The sequence below is a fragment of the Lichenostomus cassidix genome, chromosome 3 (assembly GCF_008360975.1).
Source record: "Lichenostomus cassidix isolate B80296 chromosome 3, HeHo_3.0, whole genome shotgun sequence".
Lineage (NCBI taxonomy): Eukaryota > Metazoa > Chordata > Aves > Passeriformes > Meliphagidae > Lichenostomus > Lichenostomus cassidix.
Window position 1 is genome coordinate 113,322,785 of NC_139483.1, and position 19,850 is coordinate 113,342,634.

General features: G+C 49.9%; 1 long non-coding RNA gene and 1 other non-coding gene across 2 annotated transcripts; both read right to left on the minus strand.

The window, feature by feature from the left end:
- Positions 1-6,294: 6,294 nt before the first annotated feature.
- On the minus strand, positions 6,295-6,484 carry LOC146440609 (U2 spliceosomal RNA). Its single transcript, XR_014851437.1, has one exon. It is a non-coding gene; the product is annotated as a U2 spliceosomal RNA (small nuclear RNA).
- A 6,543-nt stretch (positions 6,485-13,027) lies between these two features.
- On the minus strand, positions 13,028-14,703 carry LOC146440610 (uncharacterized). The gene is made up of 3 exons (XR_014851427.1): positions 14,659-14,703; positions 13,984-14,095; positions 13,028-13,137 (listed from the first exon to the last, which is right to left on the minus strand). It is a non-coding gene; the product is annotated as an uncharacterized LOC146440610 (long non-coding RNA).
- Positions 14,704-19,850: the final 5,147 nt, after the last annotated feature.

Sequence of the window (19,850 nt, forward strand, 5' to 3'; positions counted from 1 at the left end):
TGCATTCCCACTTGTCCTGCTGGGCTCCTGCGGTTTCAGCTGGGGATGTCTCTTGGCATGAGCTGGGGCCGTGGCTGACCTGGCAGCGGTGCAGGCAGAGTCTTTGCTCTTGGCCACAAGCTCCAGGGACACCTGCAGGACAAGGCAGAACAGGCTGGTCAGATGTGCCTCATCCAAAACCAAGGGCTGCAACAGAAACTCAGGGAAAACAGCACACCTTTGGCTCGAGAACTCACCCTAAGGCATACGCCGGTTACCAGCCACAGCTTTTGCTGTAAAATAAACTACATGTGACTCGATGAAATAAAGTCCAGAACGGAGTGCAAAACCACACAATTACAGATGAATCATTGAATGGTCTGGGTTGGAAGGGACCTTAAAGCTCACCCCATTCTTAACCCTTCACCTGCTCAGAACTGTCAAATCTCTCAAACTGTTAATGCTTCTCAATCAGAAGCTGCAAACCAGTAAAAACTTTGGCTGGAGAAAGTAATTCCTGAAGTGACAAGGACAAGGAACACAAGGCCTCCTTGGCAGGAGAGACCTCAGCTCATGTCACATGTGAAGCAGAAGCCAAAGCTCCAAGCCCTGAATACGTGCCACTCAAATTTGCCTGTGGAGTGGTTTCTGTATTCAAGTCCTAGCTTATTGACAACATCCCTAGACATGCAGGAGTTTCAAAATATTTCTCCAAACCCCTAAGGAATAAAAAAGATTCATGTTATTTTATACTAGTCTTGCAAAGCTTTGTATCTGAGAAATGGCAAATTAAACAAAGAGAGAAAAGAGGAGTTAAAAATAAGAGTGTGCAGCCAAAGTGTGTAACAACTCAAGTTTGAGCTGGTAAAACACATACCTGTAACGGTCCAACTTGTGTGTGATCTCCTTCTTTACCCACAGGTATTTCCCAGCTAACACTGAGCAGCTCAGCCTCAATCACCCTGCGGAGCTGAAGCACTGCCGAGCCAATGGCCACGGGCTGAGGGCAGGCAAAGAATTCATTTTTGCAAGATTTCTATCAGGTTTAAAGAACTTTTGTGAAATAAAAGCTTTCTGGGAAGCCATGAGCAGCCACACACCCTCCCCACTCCTACATTGGTTGTACCAACAGGGATTTGGGAAATCTCCTTTACTTCCAATTTCAAGTCTCACTAGAACATCAGTAAGACAAATTTTCCCAGAACACACTGTAAACAATTCCAGATTAATGCAAAATTTGAATAGCCTAGTAAAATCCTAAATCCTAATAAAACTTCCATACTGAAAGATGCTATTTATTCCCCCGTTAACAGAAAGGCAGACAACCTTGGTGTTGATTAAAATAACCTAAACTGAGTTAATCCCTCTCACCATCTTCATCACAGGCAGATGGTTATGCAAATAACCTTACCGGATAGAAATGTACTTTTTTTCCCCCAGAATGCACAAGTTACACCAGTTTTTCACAGCTCACATGACTCCCCTTACACAGGGCAGGGTAAGGATATAAACTGCATCCACATGAACTCATTCCACACTACTATAGGAGCCGTGTTCTCATTGAAGGATAATGTTTATAATTGATCCAATATGCTCAAATAGCAAGAGATCACTCTCAAGGATGCGGGAAGGACAAGGGGTTTTTTTTTGCCAGCCAGTCTCAAACTCAGAAAATCCTTTATGCAGCCACAGGAGTGATCCTGTGGGTCCCTCAGAATATTCTGTGATTCTGTGAAGACTGAACTGCGATCAGTTCAACTATCTACATGTAACATCATTTCCCTTGCCAATATCTGGTTGTCTGCGCTTCCGTAGGAAATGGAAATGCAAACAATTTCTTTGCTTTTCAATACACAAAATAGGAACATCTTCTAGTAAGTACCTTTTTCTGTGTGCTTTTCCTCACGTAGATTTTAAAAGCCAGGTCAGAGCCCCACCAGTGCTCTATCATTGTTCCTCCGAACCGCACCTGGAACACAGAGTGCTGTTGGAATTTCACCACTGGAAGGAAGAGTGGAGCAACAAATATCCAAAATTACCTGATAGAAATAAATGTTCTCCTGGAGAATGCTCTGTTACACACACACAATCATTTAATTCTGCATTATGTATTAACATCAAGGCCCAAGTAAACTGGTTTTCATTTTCCAAGGCCAGGAAATAGCAGGAGGCCAGCAGGACAAAATTAAGATTATAAATTAATTAAAAAATAGCTAATAAAAAGAATTTAAAAATCAATACATTATTAGATAAATTAATATAATTTTAAATTGTAACAGCATTTAAAGACTTCGGGTGACACCAAGTCTCTACCATTCTAGCATGCAGTAAGACCTGCCCTTCTTCAGTGAGAGAACTCTGTCTCATATTAAATAACATAGTTCAAGACAGTTCTTGAGAGAGTCAAAGCTGAGCTGCAAGAAAGATCACAGCTTTAGGAGAGAAGGAATAGCTGCAAGAAGAGATGGACTGAATTGGCATTCAGTCTGGGACAGAGTACAAATCCAGTAAGAGCATTCACAGTGGACAAGGAAGTAGTCTTGTGATGACAAAAATGCAGGTTACACAAAGAAATTTCCAACCGGATGCCAAGCACTCCTCCACCTTGTCTGGGATGGCTATGGAATTTTTCCCATTAGCCATCTTTAATAAATGAGATAAAAGCTCTCAGGAAGGATAATGCTACAGTGGATTGACTTGATGTCTTCCTCAAATTATTTTCAGCCCAACCTATTTTGGTAGGTTCCACAGAGCTGAACTCTACACAAGGCAGAGGGCAGCAGGATGGGTTAGTTTTGGACTACAATGTTGCATTACAGAAGTTCAGAAGGAGCAGATGTTTTCTCTGGTCACAAACGACCAGCGAAGAATTTACAAGAGAACTCAAAGTCTCCCAAATGCCACTCAGAAAGATGCAAAGCCAACGACTGACCGTATGGGAGAGGCTTTTGAAAGTCACCCTGGCATTCCAGTTTCTGCAAAGACTGGGCAGAGGATCTTGCTCATCCAGCATTCTCTTCTCAGTGGGAACAGAAACAGAAATTGTTCCCAGGGATACAAACACTGGTGACTCTCAGTACAGAGATTAATGTCTGCTGATCTGAGCACAGGACTCTGGATCCTTGGATCCAGCAGATTATCTGAGCTATTGGAGATACTACATGACATACATCAACATCTGGAAAATTATTTATTTGAGCTGTAAGTATCTCTGATATTTCTAAAAGTACATGATAATTCTCCTACTATTGCAGAAAGAATATTGGCTTTATGTTCAAAGGAAGGAATGGGCTTACTAACTTGTTCTTTCCCTAGGAAAAGAAATTTGAAAATTCCAGCATGAATACTTCTTGAAAGAAAAAAAGAATTAAAAAATCACTTGGCTTCCTTCTCCCTGAGAGGACCATTCCCCTGTCTGCAGCATGGCAACTCTAGGGGCAGAGGTGCCACGAATCATACTGTGATTTTCAGGCAATGCATGGAAACACATGGAAAACAGTACTGAATAATTTCTAAGAGATGGAGTCAACGAAACTAAATCTAAGGGCGGGGAGGGAAATAATGCTCTTACCATCATCAGTGATTTTACTTGAAGCTCCTCGAACTGCTTCTGTTGTTACGGAGACTTGTCCTTTATCATCCTTGGAGACTCCCACAGGAAAGTGGTACTCCACAAAGAAGGTACTGCCAATAAAAAAGTGAAAGGGTGATCACAATCCATCAAGAATCTGACAGCAGTCACAAAACTGAACACAGCAGGCAAATTTCAGATTCACAGTTTACTGTAATGCTATTTATTTTAGGATAATTGAAATACCTATTCTGTGAATTCCTTCCACAGATTATATACATGCCAGATCCTCCTCCAATAAACCCCCTTCTGTTTTCAGTGTTCCGTCAGGCACAAAATACATTTGCACCTCCCCAAAACCCTGGGAAAGGCACAGCCCGAAGTGAGCCCACAGCAGGATAAATTAGTCACATCTCTAACTTTCCCAAGTTAATGGGATACAGCGTCCTGAGAGGAGCAGAGAAATGGGAAAGCCTCAGAAGAGCTTGGGACGTACCCAAAACCGAATAAATAACTATAAACACTACACTCGATCTTAGCCAAACGGCCGAGCGGCGATGACAATCTCCTTCCCCCGCTCCCGGCGGCACCCCGCTCGACAAACACACACCTCGCTGTCTCCCCCGCGCCGCCCCGCACCTCCTTTCCAGCAATTTAGAGACTCTTTCCCGCTGTGTTCCCGCACTGCCAGCACATGTTTCTGAAGCACTGACCCGAAATCACGGCGGTGCTCTGGTTCTCTAATATGCATCACCCCGCCGCTCCGGCCGGCCGCGCGGGAAGCTCGTGAGGCGCTGGGAGCTCCGGGAGAGGCGGAAAGGCTCGGGAGCTGCAGGAGATTTTTCATGGATTCTGCGGCTCAAGCAAGGGCGCGGGGCGGCCATGCGGGGCCGGACAGGCCGGCAGAGGCACGGCGAAGGTGCCGCGCTCGGGCTTTTGGCCGCTCGGACCATGCGGTTGGATTTGCCGAGCCGGGGCCGAGAGGAGCTGCGGGGATTTGTGTGGGGAAAAATGGAAAAAAGGTCTTTTTTCGGGGACTCAGGAAAGGCTTGAAAGCCCATTTCCCCCCGCGCCCCCCGCGCACCGAGGCCTAAACTCTGCAAATCCCCCAGTAAAGCTCTCAAGATGCCATTCGCGCCGCTAAGGAATCGAGTTTGCCTCACCGACCTTCATCCGCCATGATGCCGCCGATCGCTGCGCGCAGTGATCTAATTTGCATGGCCGGACCTCTTTTCCCCAGACGCCATTCATGCGGGATTGTGCTTTAATTTGCATGACCCCGCCCCTTTACCGAGACTGCAACTCGCGCCGCGTTTCGGCTAGTTTGCATAACCCCGCCCATTTTCCCCAAGAGGCCGTTCGCGCATGAGGTCATCTAAATTAGCATAACCCCGCCCCTTTCTCCCAAGATGCCGTTCGCGCATGAGGTAATCTAAATTAGCATAACCCCGCCCCTTTCTCCCAAGATGCCGTTCGCGCATGAGGTAATCTAAATTAGCATAACCCCGCCCCTTTCGCCCAAGATGCCGTTCGCGCATGAGGTAATATAAATTAGCATAACCCCGCCCCTTTCTCCCAAGATGCCGTTCGCGCATGAGGTAATCGAAATTAGCATAATCCCGCCCCTTTCTCCCAAGATGCCGTTCGCGCATGAGGTAATCGAAATTAGCATAACCGCGCCCCTTTCTCCCAAGATGCCGTTCGCGCATGAGGTAATCTAAATTAGCATAACCCCGCCCCTTTCTCCCAAGATGCCGTTCGCGCATGAGGTAATCTAAATTAGCATAACCCCGCCCCTTTCTCCCAAGATGCCGTTCGCGCATGAGGTAATCCAAATTAGCATAACCCCGCCCCTTACTCACACGAAGCCACTCCCTCCCGGCGTTCTCTCATTTGCATAACCACTCCTGCCCCCCAAACCCCGCCCATGCCCTTCTAATTTACATATTCCCTCATGAGGCGCGGCTCGGGCCAACGCCGCTCTGCCGGGCAGGTTCGGGACGGGGGGGATCGGGGATTTCTTGCCCCTTTTTGAGGCTTTTCGGGGGCAGCAGAGGGACCCTCGGGGCTGCGGTAAGAGCAGGGGAGGGGGGAAATCCCGGGGAGGACGCGGGGAACGCCCGAAAATCCCCCAAAATTGTCACATCGCCCCCAAAATTCCTGAGGAAACCGGGGAAGGTCGGGAGGGGCTTTAGGGAATTTTCCGGCTTTGGGGACTCCGGGATCGCCTAGGTCACCCCAGGACCTCCAAGCCGCTGCCGAAGCGGCTGTGATGAAGCTCTGCACCTTTTTTACTTTACAAATAAACAAAATCGGTGTTTTTAAAAAGAATTGAGATTTTTATTTGCATCGTAGAAACATCCGCGGTCAAAGAGCTGCAAAAAGAAAGCCGTGCGGCTCCCCCGCCCCGCTGCTCACCTCCTTCACGTGTTTATGTGACAAAACTGCCCCAAATCCCCTCCCAGATTCATTTAAATGACATTAGTGTCCTCCATTACCCTGATATAAATCGGAAACCCCCTCAGAAAGCGGCGAGATCCCGGAGTTTAACCCAAATAGCACGCAAAAGCACGGGGGAAGCGCCGCCATTTGGCCGCACCCTGCGAGGAGAAGGGAGGAGAGAATCACAGCCGCCCGAGCTTTGGCAGCTTCTCAGGGGTCCGGAGAGCTGCGGTTTACCCTTAAGTGCGGATAATCACGTTGACTCGGGTTTAAATGTGTTTTTAACCGACCAGAGGTCCCCGGCGGGGTGCACCGTTCCCGGAGGCACCGCAATACCCGTACCACGCGCGGAGCGGAGGGAGCAAGCTCCGGATCCGACTCCCGAGCCCAAAAATCCTGTAATATAAAGTCCTCCCATCGAGTACGTATCAGATATTGAACTGATAAGAATAGATACTACACTTGATCTTAGCCAAAAAGGCGAGGAACGATACACAGGGAATTCCAAAGGCGGTCCCCAGCCGCTCTCGCCCCTGACTCGCCCACCGCCCTCGCGTTGTTCCCGAGCTCCTCCCACGCTGCATTCCGCGCTCCCCTGCCCGCGCCTCACAAGCACAGAGCCCTGGAAGCCCGCAAATCTCACAGCCACCCTTCCGAGCAGCCCGTTTGTGCTGTGACTGTTGAATCCGCACAGCCCCACCCCTGGCTCTCCCTCCCGTCCGCATTCGGGTTCCGCCCCGGCAAAGAGGGGGCGCCGGGGGAGGCGCCGGGGGAGGCGCCGGGGGAGGCGCCGGGGGAGGCGCCGGGGGAGGCGCCGGGGGAGGCGCCGGGGGAGGCGCCGGGGGAGGCGCCGGGGGAGGCGCCGGGGGAGGCGCCGGGGGAGGCGCCGGGGGAGGCGCCGGGGGAGGCGCCGGGGGAGGCGCGGGGGGAGGCGCCGGGGGAGGCGCCGGGGGAGGCGCCGGGGGAGGCGCCGGGGGAGGCGCCGGGGGAGGCGCCGGGGGAGGCGCCGGGGGAGGCGCCGGGGGAGGCGCCGGGGGAGGCGCCGCGGGAGGCGCCGGGGGAGGCGCCGGGGGAGGCGCCGGGGGAGGCGCCGGGGGAGGCGCCGGGGGAGGCGCCGGGGGAGGCGCCGGGGGAGGCGCCGGGGGAGGCGCCGGGGGAGGCGCCGGGGGAGGCGCCGGGGGCGGCGCCGGGGGAGGCGCCGGGGGAGGCGCCGGGGGAGGCGCCGGGGGAGGCGCCGGGGGAGGCGCCGGGGGAGGCGCCGGGGGAGGCGCCGGGGGAGGCGCCGGGGGAGGCGCCGGGGGAGGCGCCGGGGGAGGCGCCGGGGGAGGCGCCGGGGGAGGCGCTGCGGCCACGGGGGCGGGCGGGAGCGGAGCCGCAGCCGGTGGTAGGGCTCGTGTCCCTGCGGGCAGCGGCAGCGTGTCTGTGAATCGTCCCCAAAGCCGCCTGCCTCCCCGCGCCCCGCTGAGCCTGCTCGGGTGTCCCAGCGGGGTCCTGTCAGGGACAGATCACCTTTGCTTTTTCTAAGGTCTGTGATGAATAGTTTAGAAAAGTGGCAGCGAGATTTTTCGTAATTGTAATTTATTTGCGTTTGAAGTGTGAAGCGTGTGTCATTGTTTTGTGCTTTTTAGCAGTTTCCATGCGAGGATAAATGCGGTGGAAGACGGCAAATGAAGCCAAGAGGCTGGAATAGGATGCTTGAGGCCCATGACAAGCACAGGTCAGAAAATAATTAAAACCCCAGGTTATAAAAATACCAAAGTAAAAGCCCAAAGGGTATTGTGAGCTGCTAGACTGTGCTCAGAGAAATCCCAAACACCTGTCCCGTTTTCCTATTGTCAGTTGAACATGCAAAAATCTAAGAGTTGCCCCAAGGATCCTGTCAGTGGGAGGTGGTCATGGGATAACCTGTTTTTGAAGGCATTTTCCACACCCTTAAAAGTGTGGATAGGTGTAGCGTTCGGTACGAGCCGGGCTGCAGTTGCATTCCAAAAAGCGTGTTCTTCGGTCACTAAAATTTCTGGGTTTTTGGTGGGTTTTCCTGAAAAATGCCTTGTATCCCTCTGAGCTTTGCTTTGCAAAGCACTGAACGATTTTTATGGTTCTGCAGGGACCTCTGCCTGGAATGTCCTGGGTGTCCCGGTTCAGCTGCCTAGGGTGGCATGAAGGTGGTGCTGAAGATACTGGATAAATTTTGGCTGCAGGAGCTGCCAGCAAGCAGGCTGTTCAGAGCCAGAGCTTGCCAGGATGGCAAGACTGTCATTGTGGCAGTCCCGAAAGCAGTATCCAATGTGACTAGTTGCAGAGCTCTATAAAACAAGTGTGACATTTCTTACAGTTTTGGGCCCAGTGGGTCTAAGGTGGCTTTTATTAAACCGGAGAGCTGGATTTTTTAGTCCTGCTGAGAGAGTTCAGCATCACCTTATTAAGCAAGGAAAAACTGCGTGGTAAGTGCAGGCTGGTGCAATTTATTTTCGCTTATTACTCCCCATGATTCCTTTAATAAATAAACTCCTAATGAAAAGTGTGAATGTGTTAATTATTTCTCTGTTTGATCAGCAATAGAATGCATTAGTAAACATTTGTGGGAGAGGCATGGGGTGCAGCAGAAGGGAGAAGGGTGTGGGAGACAGAGCCCGGTCCCAAGGCGGGTTGCTGGCGGTGGCATAGGAGGGGATGTCAGAGAGATACAGGTAAATGTGTACAGGGTGCAGAGCCCCAGGGTAGCGCCTCTGCTGGGGGAGTGAGAGCGTGTCCAGGACAGGTGGGGTATGGAGTGGCGAGCCCTAACCGGCATGGGGGGTGAACCCATGTGACACGGGCAGAGTCCTGGCTACCGTGTGAATTGTCACCACACAAGGTTAGTGGAGCCAAAGGTCACCCCAGGAGAGGTGCAGCCCCCAGTCCCTATTGCCGAGTCCCACCACAGGCTTACAAAACCAGGATTTGGGCTCCAGAGCTGACAGGTGTCGTGTTGTCCAGGGCAGCACTTGGCACCACAGGGCTGTAGGGGGCTGTGGAGCGGGTGGGGGGCCATGGCCCGTTAGCTGAAAGGAAGGATGAGTGAGAGGTATTGAGGGCAGTGGGTGATGCAGCCCCCTGCATCCCAGAGTGCCATTGAAAGCTCCCCCTTTCACGGTGTGCCTAAGAACATCTGCCGTGTAATCTTGTGCCTGCAGGAGGAATTTTTGCCAGAGCAGCTGTGTGTAACCCCAAGGTGAACCTGTATCCCATACGGGCCTAGGTAGGATCTGGGCTAGTGACAGCCGTGGTGTAGTTGCCTATGGTCCCCCAGAACCCAGATTTGAGGTCAGAATTTGCAATTTTTGTAATGTAAGAAGGGGTAGCACCAAAGGCAGAAGTTTTTAAAAGTTCAAAGTGTGTCTGTTCAGCATTGAAATGGATACATACTTGATTAGGAGAGTTTTTTAATGTATTTTGTTAGATTTTCCAGACATGGGGAATTTCTTTGAAGGCACAGAATTTCATTTATTTAGTGTATTGTTCGTATGAATACCCGGAGGTTTTCTACAGCTACAGAGCGGCATCTCGCGTCTGGATTTTGTTCCACGGTGAGCCAGAGGGAGAAGCAGCACTTCCCAAATTCTTCTGGAGCAGTGCTAATTGCAGTCCTTAAAACATGCATTAAAAAGGCAACATGTGAAATGGGAAGAGCAATTAGGAAAAGAGGAAAAAGAAATGTTGAGCTAGGGAGGTGTTGCCATTTTTCTGTTGTTCCTTTGAGACAATGATCTTGTAAAATCTTCCTTGGGGCACCATGCAGATGAGACAGAGAGAGTAATGTGTGTCCTGCATAAGCTTGTCCATGCAAGGCCAAAGCAGATAGAAGATTTTAAAGTGCAAACACAAGTGTTGTGTATATAAATGAACCAATGAAAGAGCTTAACTTATAAGGCAGGATGATATATAGGACAAAATGTAAAAAAAGAATAAAGAGATCTATTAGCTGTTCTGTACAAAGTCTAATCAGATATTAGATATTAATGTAAAGAGAGGTTTGATATGAGTAGATGTGTACGGTTAGAGCGTAGAAGTCTGATGTGATATTGAAGTGTCAAAATGTACAAGCTGAACATTGTAAATACGTGGCTTGTGTCTTAGGAGAGGTTCCATAAGTGTCAATGGATTTGTAAGTATTTTCTCTATAATAAGTGCAAATAGATATAATGTAAATAGATGAGTGTAATTATATAAAAGTTTAGGGGGTGGGAATAAGAATACAGTTTTGAGAAAAGGTTTCGTTGTATCGCTTCATAAATCCTGGAAGATTTCCGTTTCTCGGAAGGTCCAAACGGTAGAATGTTTTTCATAGAGCGCACAGACCGACGCAGCCAGAATCCAAAAGCGTGCAGATTGTCAGGGGCATAAAGAAAATCCAAAAGCCGTAATTTTCATGTTGAGGAAAAGCACTGGAGCGTCCTCACTTGTAGAATTTTGAAAAAGCAACCTCCTTGTCCGGAAATTCCACATTCTAGATATGGAAAAAAGCACCAGGCTGGCAAACACGGCAGGGTGTGGTGACAGTGGGTCAGTTTGCAGGTATGGCCGTGGGTGATCCGGTGCCGGTGCAATTAGACAGCAGGGTGTGGTGACAGCGGGTCATTTTGGAGGTACGGTCGTGGGTGACCCGGCGCCAGGTCAGTTAGCCGGAGCGCTTTGATTATCGTGGGTGCATCTGCTGCCACCGGTTACCTGGGGAGTTCCACTGCTGCTGGGGAGTTCCACCGCTGCTGTCATTGCCACCACGGGCCTTGGCCTCGTCCTGGCTCAGAGGTCATTCTTCCTGGCTTTTCTTTGCCGCCTCCCCAAAGTGCTGCTGCCTCCCTCTCCACCCTGCCCTGCTGTGGCCAGCTGCAGCGTGCAGAGGGTGTCGTGGCCGTGCTCTGCTGGGTTCCCCGTGTGGAAGCAGAGAAGCTGCAGTGGTGGCAGCATCAGTCCTTGCAGGAGATCCTGCATTCATTGGGGTCAAGTGGCTGTCTTGACAGTGGTGAAGATTCTTGAGAGCTCTTATGCTGTCAGGTACTCCCCAGAGCGTGTCCTCGAGGTAGAGAGAAGGAGATGTGGCCACGGTCATTGCTGTGGGGGAAGAAGAGATTTGATGTGGTTATTGTCCTCGCTTCCTTTAATATCAGTGGTGCAGTATTTCTATAGATGTGGTGTCCTGAAGCAGGAGTTACAGGTGTTGTTGTGGGTAGTGAATAATTGAAATGAATGTAAAGAATGGATTGTTATGATTGCTCTCAGTATAGCTCGGTGTTCTTAGTCCCACAGCAGGTTTGTAAAAGGTTCAAACAGTCCTTTTTTTTCCCAGAAAACCTGACTGAGTGGAGTGAGGTAACACAGAGGCGATCTAGTGTATCTTGAGGCTTGTTATGAAGTGTTGTCAGATGGTTTTTATGATGTGAGGAGGCATTTGCCACGGTGTGGTCAGAAGGGTGGAAAAGTTTGTTACGTGTGTAAAAGAGGCCCCGTTTGCAGCCAGGTTCCAAATGTGGTATTGTAGCTGAAAAGTGTGCATGCTGCAGGAATCCTGTGAGATGAAAGGTGTAAAGAAGCAGAGGTCTGTGTGCACGTGGATTCCTCCAAACTGCCTATCTTACACGAGAGTGGTGATGTGCCATTCCCGTGGAAAAGAGCCATTGTTGCCCCCAGGTTCCCATGGGGAAATGTGGGATTTTGTATTGTAAAGTTGTGCAAATGTCAGGATTTGTGCCAGACAGGAGCTGCTAGGAGGTAGGCCTGAGGCTGGCCTTGGACTCCTGGGTGTGTTGTGCCCAGCGTGTGCAAGGATTTCCTAGCTGTTGAAAAGAGGCAGTGGTTTGAGGCAGGTTTGATCAGCAGGAAGAGGGAGGGAGATCACACTTATGAGCAATGATGAAAACCTTTTCAGGGAAGAGATGTCAGAGTCCTATTTCAAAGAATAAATATCTTGTGTGGCTTACGTGGCAAATAATAAAAATAGATGAAGGACGTCTTGCCACTGAATTGTAAAGAAGTCATCAGTGAAGGTGCTGACATATAAACCTGAGTTTTCTCCCTAGGTTTTGAGAAGGATCCCTGTCAGACGGCAGCATCTCAGGCTAACCTAATACCAGAACTGTGGTGACCAGAGAGGTGTTAATTGCATAAAGGGAAGCAAAGTATCGCTCATATGTTTTGGTCACAGTGACATGAGTTCATCCACACCAAACAGTTCTATCAGAAGCGTGGCCTGGGCCGCTCACACGTTCAGACGGAACAATTATACAACCACCACCTGCAAATGTTCCCTTTGGGATAATATTTTTTAAACTTTTTTAACTTTTTTTTTTACTTGCTTCTCTCTGATCTGGCCGAGTGATACAGTGAGTGGAACAGAGGCTGAGAATCGGCCACCATGTGAGCTGTGTGGCATTTCCTACAGTGGTTGAAGTAAACCTTCTGAACCATCTTTCAGTGTGTCATACAGGGAACAGGGGAGGATGGTTATTGCAGTTATTGTTTCCTCATCAACATGAGCTATGTTATTCCTTTAAGATGGCATTGAAAGAGTTAGCAAAACTATTTTTTTTTCTCTTAGGCCATTTGAAAGCCAAATTTCTGTACATGGATAATGGATGAGGTGCAGTTCTGTAAGGCTCACGTAACGGAGCCTTACGAATCAGAATTAATCCCGAAGTGTATTTCTGCAGGCTATGCACGTGGTATGCAGTTCGCACACAGGTAATAAGCATGTGCAGGTATAAGGCTAAGCACCTTATGTACTGTCCAGTATTAGATAAAATATTTGGAGACATGTGTACCAGTTTTGAGATCCGCATAGCCACATTTGTAATGTAGGAAGCGGTAGCAACATCATCCAAACCCTGAAGTTTTCAAGAGTTTAAAGCGATGCTGTTCTGTATTGAAATTGATACAGACTCGATGTGCCAATATTTCTATGTATGAAGCCAGATTTGCAAAGCATGGGAACTGTTTTCCAAGGGAAAGTATTTAATGAATTTTTTCTACTCTTTCTAGCCATACCTGGAGGTTTGCGCACCGATGGACCGGCACCTTCCGACTGGATTCCGTGCTCTGATGAGCAACGTAGGGAAGTAGCAGTTCACAAGTCCTTCTGCAGCAGTGAGAATTGCAGGCCCTTAAAGCTGCATGGAAAAGAACAGCTATGAGATGGGAAGAGCAAATAGATAAAGAGTGAAAAACAACATCTTGAGCTAGAGAAGTTCTACAATTTTTCTGTTGTCCATTTATGATCGTGCTCTTCCACGTACTAGAAAAAGTTTCAGGATGTAAAGAATTTAGGGAATGAAATGGAAATGAAATAGAGGGTATCAAAGCAAAAAGGCCCTGCTAAATATTCTTTGGGAAACTCTGGCCATGAAGGAGAGAGAGAAAGAACAAGGAGTTTCGTGAATGAATTTACAGAAAACAAATCCCAGTGCCTCTTTCTAGGTAAGTGTGGACATTGGCTATGTTGTAAAAGAGGAACTGTAATTTTCAGAAGTATGCAGAGGTATGAAAAAAAAGCTCTAACCAAGTGCAAAATGTCAGAGGATACAGGCTTCCAAGCTTCCCTCAGGTGCAGTTTTCTGTGCTTGGTACCAGCAAGCCAGGGAAGAGGGAAAGAACTTTGAGGTTTTTTTCCTAAGGGAAGGACATGTGTCCAGGTGCCTGCAGTGCATCGTTGCTTCAGAAGCGTCGTTTTTGAGCCTCACTATCAGTAAGAAGTAATTGTTCACGTGTTGTCGCTGGAGTAGCTGAAGCATGTTCCATAATTACCAAATGCAGGCAAGCCAGCTCTTGCAGGAATATTGAAAAGATTATCTGCCTTGCAGCAAAGCTGTTGTCTACCTTTCTGGGTGGACATTTATGGGCAATGCCCAGTACACAGTGCCTTCCAAATATAGTTATGAAAATGAAGGAGATGACCTAGATAGATAGTAAAAAGGAAGTGTTGCATTGAAGAAAGGATAATTGAAGAAAGCACCCACCTTTCACGTGGATCATCACAGAGCTGTAGCCACAATGTCAGGCCCGTAAGAATTTCTTGCCAAGAGTCAGAATGGAGTTCAGAAGTGCTGTAGAAGCAGGTGGTTTGACTTGCTAAAGAAGAGAAAGAAATGATATTAATTGACCCAATGTGAAAGGGTTTGTACATTTTTTTTTCTTTTTGCAGGCATGAATGTAGTGTCCTGAAGAGGAAAAAAAGGGTATGCAAAAATAAATCTTCAGAGCAATATAGCTGGTTGCTAGTGTATAATCTATGTAATAATATGTTGGAGTATAGGTATGTGTATTTTGTAAGTAGTATATGTTATTTGTGTGTGCGGTGTTAGCCGAGGCGGTCGTTCGCAGGTTTGCGTCGGGCTTTAAAAGGGAGAGGGGGTCGCGCGTTCCGAAGCAGGTGAATTTTGGGGTATTTGCGTGTTTGTAGTCGGAAAAAAGCGTCGCTCGCGGCACGTGGGCGGCCCCGTCCCGCGTGGCAAGTTCCCTCCCCTGTCGGTTCTCCCCCGCCGCCGGACGTCACCGCATTTTGGGTGCGGTCCGTGGGGAGCGGCGTCCCGTGGGGCCCCGAGGCGGCGGCGCCGCGCTCCCTCGCCGCGCTCCCTCCCCGCGCTGGGGGCCGCCGAGTCAGCCCCCCCCTCCCGCGGCGGCCCCGCCCCGACCTGTGTCGCCGCCGCCGCCGCCGCCGCCATCCGCTGCGTGCCGAGTGCCATGTTTAAGGATCCGGGAGACGCGGGGGGGGAGGGGAGGGTGCCGAGGGGGGCAGGGGGGGCGTGTCCGCCGTATAATCGACCGCGGCGGTGCCCGCCCCGGCACAGGCGGATCCCGCCAGCTCCCCGCGCCGTCCACAGCACCGCACGCTTCAGCAGAAGCCCGCAAAGCCCGGAAAATGCGGCGGTGGCACCCTCGGACTCGGCATTTCGTTCAGGCGGCACAGTAGACGTATATTCCCTCAGAAAAGACCCCCGCGGCCGCCATTTTTGAAGTCGGCAACAGCGCGCATGTGCGAACGATGCCGACGCCATTTTGGTAGTCCAGTGCATTGCGCATGTGCGAAATAGGGGCCGGATCGAAATTAAAAACTCGGATTTCGCGCTTTTGGGACATTTCTGCTGGCCGCAAACAGCTGCGAAGGCGTCCTGTATGCCGTTCGCGTCACCCACGGGCGGCGGCAACCGCGCGAGAGGCGGAAAAAGCCGGCATTTGCCGATCGCTTTCGGGAAAAAATGTCGGCCGCGTCAAACCGCAGCGCGCACTCCACCTGCCCCCAAAGACCACTCCGCACCTGTCCGCAGCGCCGGGGAAGCCCGCCAAGCAGCCGAATCGCAGTTTTCGGGGTCAGGACTCCGCGGCCGCCATTTTGGAAGTGTACTGCACTGCGCATGCTCGAGTGATGCCGACGCCGTTTCGTTGGTGCACTACACTGCGCATGCTCGAATGATGCCGACGCCATTTTGTTAGTTCAGTGCACTGCGCATGCTCGAGTGATGCCGGCGCCATTTTAGCAGTCCAATGCACTGCGCATGTGCAAACGATGCCGAAGCCATTTTGTTAGTCCAATACACTGCGCATGCTCGAGTGATGCGGACGCCATTTTGGTAGTCCAATGCGGTGCGCATGCTCGAGTGATGCCGACGCCATTTTGGTAGTCCAGTGCAGTGCGCATGCTCGAGTGATGCCGACGCCATTTTGGTAGTCCAGTGCAGTGCGCATGCTCGAGTGATGCCGACGCCATTTTGGTAGTCCAGTGCAGTGCGCATGCTCGAGTGATGCCGACGCCATTTTGGTAGTCCAATGCACTGCGCATGTGCAAACGATGCCGACGCCATTTTGGTAGTCCAGTGCACTGCGCATGCTCGAATGATGCCGACGCCATTTTTGGTAGTCCACTCCACTGCGCATGCCCAAATGATGCCGACGCCATTTTGGTAGTCCAGTGCAGTGCGCATGCTCGAGTGATGCCGACGCCATTTTGTAAGTCCAGTGCACTGCGCATGTGCAAAATAGGGGCCGGATCGAAATTTAAAACTCGGATTTCGCGCTTTTGGGACATTTCTGCTCGCCGCAAACACCTGCTGAGGCGTCCTATATGCCGTCCGCGTCACCCACGGGCGGCGGCAACCGCGCGAGAGGCGGAAAAAGAACGGAATTTGCCGATCGCTTTCGGGACAAAATGTCGCCCGCGCCAAACCGCAGCGCGCACTCCATCGGCCCTCAAAGGCCACTCCGCACCGGTCCGCAGCGCCGGGGAAGCCCGCCAAGCAGCCGAATGGCCGTTTTCGGGGTCGGGACTCCGCGGCCGCCATTTTGGAAGTGTACTGCAGTGCGCATGCTCGAGTGATGCCGGCGCCATTTGGTAGTCAGTGCACTGCGCATGCTCGAGTGATGCCGACGCCATTTTGTTAGTTCAGTACACTGCGCATGCTCGAGTGATGCCGACGCCATTTTGGTAGTCCAATGCGGTGCGCATGCTCGAGTGATGCCGCCGCCATTTTGGTAGTCCAGTGCAGTGCGCATGCTCGAGCGATGCCGACGCCATTTTGGTAGTCCAGTGCAGTGCGCATGCTCGAGCGATGCCGACGCCATTTTGGTAGTCCAATGCACTGCGCATGCCCGAGTGATGCCGACGCCATTTTGGTAGTCCAGTGCACTGCGCATGTGCAAACGATGCCGACGCCATTTTGGTAGTCCAGTACACTGCGCATGCTCGAGTGATGCCGACGCCATTTTGGTAGTCCAGTACACTGCGCATGCTCGAGTGATGCCGACGCCATTTTGGTAGTCCAATGCGGTGCGCATGCTCGAGTGATGCCGCCGCCATTTTGGTAGTCCAGTGCACTGCGCATGCTCGAATGATGCCGACGCCATTTTGGTAGTCCACTACATTGCGCATGCTCGAGTGATGCCGACGCCATTTTGGTAGTCCACTGCACTGCGCATGTGCGAAATAGGGGCCGGATCGAAATTTAAAACTCGGATTTCGCGCTTTTGGGACATTTCTGCTCGCCGCAAACAGCTGCAAAGGCGTCCTATATGCCGTCCGCGTCACCCACGGGCGGCGGCAACCGCGCGAGAGGCGGAAAAAGAACGGAATTTGCCGATCGCTTTCGGGACAAAACGGCGGCCGCGCCAAACCGTAGCGCGCACTCCATCGGCCCTCAAAGGCCACTCCGCACCGGTCCGCAGCGCCGGGGAAGCCCGCCAAGCAGCCGTATGGCCGTTTTCGGGGTCGGGACTCCGCGGCCGCCATTTTGGAAGTATACAGTGCGCATGCTCGAGTGATGCCGGCGCCATTTTGGTAGTCCAGTGCAGTGCGCATGCTCGAGTGATGCGGGCGCCATTTTGTTAGTCTACTGCAGTGCGCATGCTCGAGTGATGCCGGCGCCATTTTGGTAGTCCAGTGCACTGCGCATGCTCGAGTGATGCCGACGCCATTTTGGTAGTTCAGTACACTGCGCATGCTCTAATGATGCCGCCGCCATTTTGGTAGTCTACTTCACTGCGCATGCTCGAGCGATGCCGCCGCCATTTTGGTAGTGCAGTGCACCGCGCATGCTCGAGCGATGCCGACGCCATTTTGGTAGTCCAGTGCACCGCGCACGTGCGAAACGGGCGCCGCCATAATAATGGACGCGGCCGCGCCTTTACGGCCTCCGCCATGTTTTGTACGGAAAAAATCAGGACCTCTCGCTCTAGGTGACCACTTTAGGCGCCCGATGGAAATGAAAAAAATGGATTTTACGTTTTTGAGGCATTTCCGCATTCGCAAAGCAGGGTCCCGGGAATCGGAATGGCTCCGTTCCACGGTAGTAAACGTGTACCCTGAGGTAGGACTGGTGAAGCGTTAGTTCCTTATCTCGGTCACGACGTGACAGAATCCGGCCAGAAGCCGGCAGCGTGGAGCCGTAGAAAGCGGCAGGCGCGGGTAGAAGTAAAAAGTTGAGGTAGTACTCGCCGTTAGAGAAGATTTTTGAGGTTTTTAAAATGTGTCGGAATAGATATAAAAATGGTCCCATCAAGCCCGTATCCATTCGAATCGAACGCGACTTTAAAGCGTTAAAAAGTTCGGGGGACGGGACGACGGCGCCACCACCTCCGAGACGACGCGCCGGGCTCCGCCGACGGGAAAACATTTTTCGGAAATTTTCGATGAAACGCCGGACGCTAAACGCGAGAGCCTTAGCGAAGGGCACGTCCCGAAAGGCGCGGGTACAGAAACGGGGCTTTCAAAGGGCCTATAGAAAAAGAAAGGAGCTTTAGAGACGGTTTAAAGGGCATCTTAAGGGAAGCAGACGCGTCATCGGGCCGAAGGAAGGATAAGAAGCACGGGGATTGGCGGGAAGGGACGGTAGTCCCAGAGCGGCATGGAAAGGCATAATTGTAATTCCCAGGCGTTAATAAGAATTGAAAGCGGAAGGGAAGCGGGGCCGAGGAAGACGCGGAGAGGCGGGCTCGGGGCCGAGGTAACGTTCAGGAACGTAGATCGGCTAAGGCGCCCGGCGAGGCGCCTCGTGATAAGAAAGGAGAGCGTCCGATTTAATTTTTTTTTTCCCGTAAGGCCAATGTAAAGAGTTTGAAGCTAAACGGCGAGGCGTAGGACAGGCGCAGCGGAAATCCTCCGAGAAGCCCGCAAGGTATTCGCTTTCAGCATTTGTTAGCGGTGCAATTTGCTAATTTGCTAATTGGAAAGGAGAGCATTTTTGATGGTAGGGACGCAAGGTACGCGAGCGAGGTATGAGGTTTGAGAGGTACTAGAAAGCGTGGATAAAATTTCAGTCCGGAAGCGCGAGGAGACGGTTGTACTTGTATACATCCATCTATATATACAGGCATATATATAGATTTCTATAGACACACGTATATATACACAGACACATATACAAACACACATGTATATATATATACACGTATATATACACACATGTATATACACACAGATGTATATATATATACACATATATATACACACATGTATATACACACCCATGTATATATACACACCCATGTATATATACACACACACCCATGTATATATACACACAGCCATGTATATATACACACATATGTATATATACACAGATATATATATACACACACTTATGTATATATATACACATATGTATATACACAGATATGTATATATACACACATATGTATGTATACACAGACATGTATATATACACACATATGTATGTATACACAGACATGTATATATACACACATATGTATGTATACACAGACATGTATATATACACAGACATAAATACACACACACACATATGTATATATACACACATATATACACACATGTATATACACACCCATGTATATATACACACATATGTATGTATACACAGACATGTATATATACACACACATAAATACACACACACATATGTATATATACACACATATATACACACATGTATATACACACCCATGTACATATACACACATATGTATATATACACACACGTGTATATATACACACACATATATATACACACACCCATATGTAGATATACACACATATGTTTCTATACACACATGTATATATACACACACACCTATATATACACACATGCATATATACACACATGTATATAGAGACACACATATATATACACACACATATATACACACATATATATACATATATATATATATATATACGCACATATATATACACACATGTATATACACCCATGTATATATACACACATATGTATATATACACACACATTTATATACACACCCATATGTATATATACACACACATTTATATACACACCCATATGTATATATATACACATATGTATATACACACATATGTTTCTATACACACATGTATATA